Below are 5,951 nucleotides of genomic sequence, written 5' to 3' on the forward strand. Positions count from 1 at the left end.
TTATCCGTATGGAGTCATCGAATTGTAGGACAACAATAGAGGTACGTTTAAGGTTAATAGTCAACGTCTCAAACATTATTGGGATGGTTAAATTGAGCAAGTTGAAACCTCGTTCAATTTAATAGACCCTTAATTTTTGTCCTTTTATTTTTAATAAAAGGCATACCTAGAAATTATCTTCCTGAATAAATACATTAAATTAAGTCTGTCTAAGGAGATTGGAACTTAAGCAGGACCGTTTGTGATCCCTTCAACCTTTCTTGGGATATTAATTTGATGTAATTTTTCAAGAAGGAATTTTCTATGTAATCGAAAAGTTTTTAATTTTGCAATTTTAATTGTCTTTATTTTGAATAAAGAGGGTCAATTTTTCCCAAGTACTAATTAGTTTTTTTCCTAGTTCAGTTTAATTTTTCAGTACAACAATTAATTATAGTTTGGGCTTGAGGCCCAAAACAGCAAAAAGGAGGAAATTACCCATCATTGCCATCCATAGAATCTTTAAAAACCCTATTCTTGCTGGCACTCTTCCTTTCCCTCTTCACCTTGCTGCCCAAGCATCCTTGTGTAGCTAAATTTTTGCTACAAGGTTACCCTAATCTACAACTATAAAAACCCCTCTATACCATCATATTCCTCACAAATTCAAAGCAATTAGCTTCAAACCCTAGCCACCTATTTCTTTATTTTTACCATTAGCCTAAAATCGAAGTATCTCCACAAAATCTCCCTTCTTGTCGCAAAATCCTCCTATCACCGCCATAATCTTCTTGCCGGAGCAACGCCTTTGCTGCTACAATCCTGATGTTGTCGCACTCTTATCGTTGCTGTAATTCCATCACCGTAGCAACCTTCAGCCACCACACATCGCCAATTTGTTTTGCTTTTGCCAAAAATCTATCAATCTTTCGGTAAAAATACCATGTCTTGCAAAAGAACTAGATCTTCCAAGACTTCTACCTAGGATCCAATTGTGATTCAAAATGAGGAAGCAAGAGAAAGATTTGATTCTATATTTAAGACTCAACCTATGATGCTGGAAAAAGGTTTCAATTTGGATAGCAATGATAAGATGATCATGCTATTGTCACTTCAAAAGATGATTAATACTTTAAATTGGAAGCAATTCTATAATGCATGATCAATGTTGGATGAAGATTTAGTGCAAGAGTTCTATGCCAACTTGACCACGCCAGACACTAATAAAGTTCTTATTCGTAAGAAGAAGGTACTTGTTCTAAATCCATTAATGATTTGTTTAACTTACCTGATGTTGAAGAAGATGATTACTCTGCCAGATGACAAATATCAATTGGGATTTTCTTCAACAAGTTCTTAATGTGGTTACAAATTCTGGATCCCAATGGATTATAAAGAAGTATAGTAGTCATTCTTTCCAAAGGGAATATTTAAATCAAGTGGCTAAGGTATGGTTCTACTTTATTTGATATAGCTTCATGCCTATCTGTAACACCCCTAAGCCGCATCCGTTGCCAGAATAGGGTTACAAGGCATTATTGGTCATAACACAGCTCAAAACAAACGTTCATTACATTCATAACATTTGTAAACTTTAAATAAATTCAAGCATGTACTAACATAAAGTGACCTTACCAAATCAATAAAATCTCATTCGATTACCTAATTCATAATTATACAAATGCACATGTTATGCATATTAAATTAAGTTAAATTATCCACACGGCATACTTGACATACATATATATATATACTCAATAACAAACATCATTTCAAAACCAAATATCCATACTCTCACTTCATCCCAAGTTTATGCACATTTGACTATATCTATTTGAACCATTTAAGAATACCAATATTAAGCACATCATGCCTATTTCGCTTTCTATAAATCATGTCCAAAATAAAACTTTCAACCATCCAAAGAGCCATATAAAACCGAACCTATATGATAAAACATTCAAGCATAATATATAAGCATGTTTACCATCATAAGCCGAATCTAATTAATCAAACCACAATTGATCATATCAAAGGCATATACATCTATTTTATTTTTTTTTTACATAAATATTAGCCGAATATAAACATGCATTATAACCTAATTTAAATCACAAAATAACCAAAGCAATTATACGCACACTTACACACACATGACATTAACATTTAATTAAATAATCATATTCATGTCTATACCAAATTTGCCGATATACAAGATTAAAAGTAAACATCACTTTTCATTTATTAATTCAAAAAATAAACTCATTTGCATAACCAACTTTCGTGACTGAAATCACACTAAAAAAACACATCCATCTTCCATATCATTACTCAAGCCGAAACACATATCCGTCCATACAAATTATACCATAAAATACACTTCCAAATGAGCTAATTTCATGGTCGATTATTCATCGTTTTTTTCATTACCCACTATCGAATCATATATCAAAACATCACAAGTATACCATCAAACATAGTTCCCACAATAAGTCTAAAGCATAACTGAATGCACATAATCAATACCACATATATTCAACCATCAACTAACTCATTAATCAAACCAATCCATATAACCTAATATCACACATATATACACCATGAAATATACTTCCAAAATGAGTTTAAGTCATAGCGCCATACACACAAACTTTAACATTATAATCAAGCCATTTTCACATGGCTATCAATATACACAAATTCAAAATCAAACACATTAAAACTAGTCTATACATGCCATATGTTCATAGTTTCAAACTTCAAAAGTACCGAATGATAGTCGATAGTGTAACGATGTTCCAAGACGATCCCTGAGCTCGTAGCTAGCTTCAAAAATCTATAGAACACCGAATAAATACACAAAGTAAGCTTGAAAAGCATAGTAAGCCATAAGTAAATAAATCATTTTAATAATATTTATAATTCAATTCAACTAGGCCGAATTTAATAAATCTCAACCACATATACTTTCATCATATTTGTAAATTTGTATAATCACATTCAGTATTTTACTAACCTTTACTTTTCATAAACACATAAACTTCACACATACCTGGTTCACTTAGCTCAATTTCACAACCAATAACTACTTGTCATTGCCCGTTGAACTGTTCGGAATTAATAAGGATACTCGGATAGCTCATAAAGCTGGTACGATGCCAACGTCGTAGACATGGTCTTACATGTAATCAAATATCGATGCTACTGTCCCAGACAAGGTCTTACATGAAATCATATACGATGCCAATGTCCCGGACATGGTCTTACACATAAATCTCAAATCGATGCCAACGTCCTAGACGTGGTCTTGCACGAAATCTCATATCTGAATCCTATGTCATGACATATGTATCCTAATGATAAACCGTAATTTATACATATTTTTATCTCATGCTTAGCACATTTATGGATGATTTCTCATTAGATTTGATGAATTCAATGCTTCTAATCCTTTAATTTCATGTTTTATACTTAGGTGAGCATAGGAGAGTAAAAAGAGTGAGAAACGGGCCGAAAACAGAGAAAATGGACCCATGTGGGAAATCAACATGGCCTGGACTTCCTCACACGGCCGTGTCCCTTTGGCAGGATTGAAGCACGACTTACACGGGTAGACTACACGCCCGTGCCTGTTCAACAGCCTTGACCACGGGCTGGAGTAATCGCACACGGGTGTGTCACACTAGCTTGTCTCTGCCGAGCCCAAGTATAACCCTGTTCAGAAAAGGCCAATTTTGGGGGCTCTTAGGCATTATAAAGCCAATTTAAACACCCGAGGAGGCAATTAGAAGGGGGATACAGAGTAGGAAGCAAGGAATTACTCAAAGAAAGTCGATTGATCCATCTCAGAAGCCGGATTCATCATCAAGATTGAAGATCTCCCTTCAAGTTCCTTCAAGAGTTTTTGGGTTTTCTTATGTTTTGTTATCTTCATGCTTTTGAGATGTTTTCTTTCATAAGTATGAACTAAAACCCCCTAAATACCTAAGGGGAATAAAACCTAAGATAAATCTTGTTATTACTATCTGAATTGTATGATAAATATTTGACTTGTTCTTAATTCTTGTTTTAATATTCCAGGAGATTGATTCAAGTTAATGCTCTTATTTAGAGGAGGAATAGACCCTATCTAAGTGTAAAATTGTCATAATTAAGCGGAGTTGATTGCACGCCTAAAGATAGGGTGACAAGATTTTGCCAGATTAGGGTGAAACCTAATAAGGGAATCCGTAGATCGAGTTAATGCAATTTTAAAGTGTTAATTAGAAAGAGATTTCAATTATTCAACCTAGGGTTAGACGTTATTAGTCTTGAGAGAGAAAATAATATAACTTAGGGATTTCTACGGATCAAGTCAAATGAATAAATCATCTGACTCAGAGTCAAATAATAAGTGAGGTCTAGGTGGATTTTTCCTTAGGTATTGTCTTAATCAATCAAATTTTCTAAAAAGTATTTTCCCAAATTTTCTTTCTGTGCATTCTTAGTTTAGTAATTAGTTTAGATAACCAAACCTCTTAATTTTTAGGCTAGAAAATAAAAAAGAAGTAAATACTAGTACTCGTAGTACCTTTGGGTTCGACAAACCCAGTTTTGCTGAACTATACTACTGTTCGATAGGTACACTTGCCTTAATCGTGATAATAAGTTAGTTTCAAGAACGATTCATTCATAAATCTTTAAAACCTGTCGCGAATATCACGTATCAAGTTTTTTACGCCGTTGTCGGGGAACGAGGGTATTATGAACACTCGATTTTTATTACTTTAGCCATTTTATTGCAATTTAAATTTTTATTTTCTTTTCTAATTCTTCATTTATTTTCTTCTGACAGGTTTTTCTAGTTTATGACCAGAAGAAACCCGTCAAGACCACTATTTTTTAACGGTGAGATCGACTGCACGGTTCGCAAAAACCCAAGAGAAAGAAGGCAAAGCCTAAGATACACAGAGGACGAGCAAGAGGATGATACTTCAACCACAACCGAGGAAATGGCTGAAAACCAAGAAAATCCGCTACCTCCTGCGATTGTCACGATCCAAGAAATCGAATCCGCTCCACGCACTATGTATGATTATGCTAAACCTAATTTAATAGGAACTGAGTCAAGTATAGTTAGACCTGCTATTGCTGTAAATAATTTTGAACTGAAACCTAACACAATTCAAATGATACAACAGTTTGCTCAGTTTGATGGTTTGCAGGATGAGGATCCAAACGCTCATTTGGCAAATTTCTTAGAGTTTTGCGACACTTTTAAAATTAATGGCATTTCTAATGACGCTATTCGCCTTCAGTTATTCCCTTTTTTGTTGAGAAACAAAGCTAAATAGTGGTTGAACTCATTACCACGAGGGTCAATCACTACTTGGGAACAAATGACTGAAAAGTTTTTATTAAAATATTTTCCGCTGGCTAAAACAGCCAAATTACGTAATGATATCTTCTCTTTTGTGCAGATGGATTTAGAAACACTCTACGATGCATGGGAGAGATACAAGGACCTTTTACGAAGATGCCCTCACCATGGGTTACCACTCTGGCTACAGGTTCAAACGTTTCACAATGGCCTGAATCCTTCGACTTGGCAGATGATTGATGCAGCCGCTGGTGGAATTATCAATAATAAGACACCTAAGGCTTTTTACGAATTTATTTATAAGATGTCAGTGAATAACTATCAGTGGCAAGTTATAAGGACAAAGCTGACGAAAGCAGCCAGTGTTTTCAACCTCGATGCGGTTACTATGCTATTTAACCAAGTAGAACTCTTAAATAAAAAGATTGACGATTTGTGTGGTTCTACTCAGGTACATCCAGTGATGAGGTGCGATTCGAATGGAGGAGGAGTAGGCGCAGAATATCAACCCTTCAACCTTAGCATCGAGGAGGAAGAAGTCTAATATACGGGTAACAATAACTCTAGACCCCAAAATAACCCGTATAGTAACACTTATAATGTAGGTTGGAGA

The 5,951-nt window shown here is 34.7% G+C and overlaps 1 non-coding gene across 1 annotated transcript; it reads right to left on the reverse strand.

Annotated features, from left to right (window-relative positions):
• Positions 1 to 5,405: 5,405 nt before the first annotated feature.
• On the reverse strand, positions 5,406 to 5,512 carry LOC128287086 (small nucleolar RNA R71). The gene has a single exon (XR_008277786.1). It is a non-coding gene; the product is annotated as a small nucleolar RNA R71 (small nucleolar RNA).
• Positions 5,513 to 5,951: the final 439 nt, after the last annotated feature.

The sequence above is a fragment of the Gossypium arboreum genome, chromosome 13, assembly GCF_025698485.1.
Source record: "Gossypium arboreum isolate Shixiya-1 chromosome 13, ASM2569848v2, whole genome shotgun sequence".
Taxonomy (NCBI): domain Eukaryota; kingdom Viridiplantae; phylum Streptophyta; class Magnoliopsida; order Malvales; family Malvaceae; genus Gossypium; species Gossypium arboreum.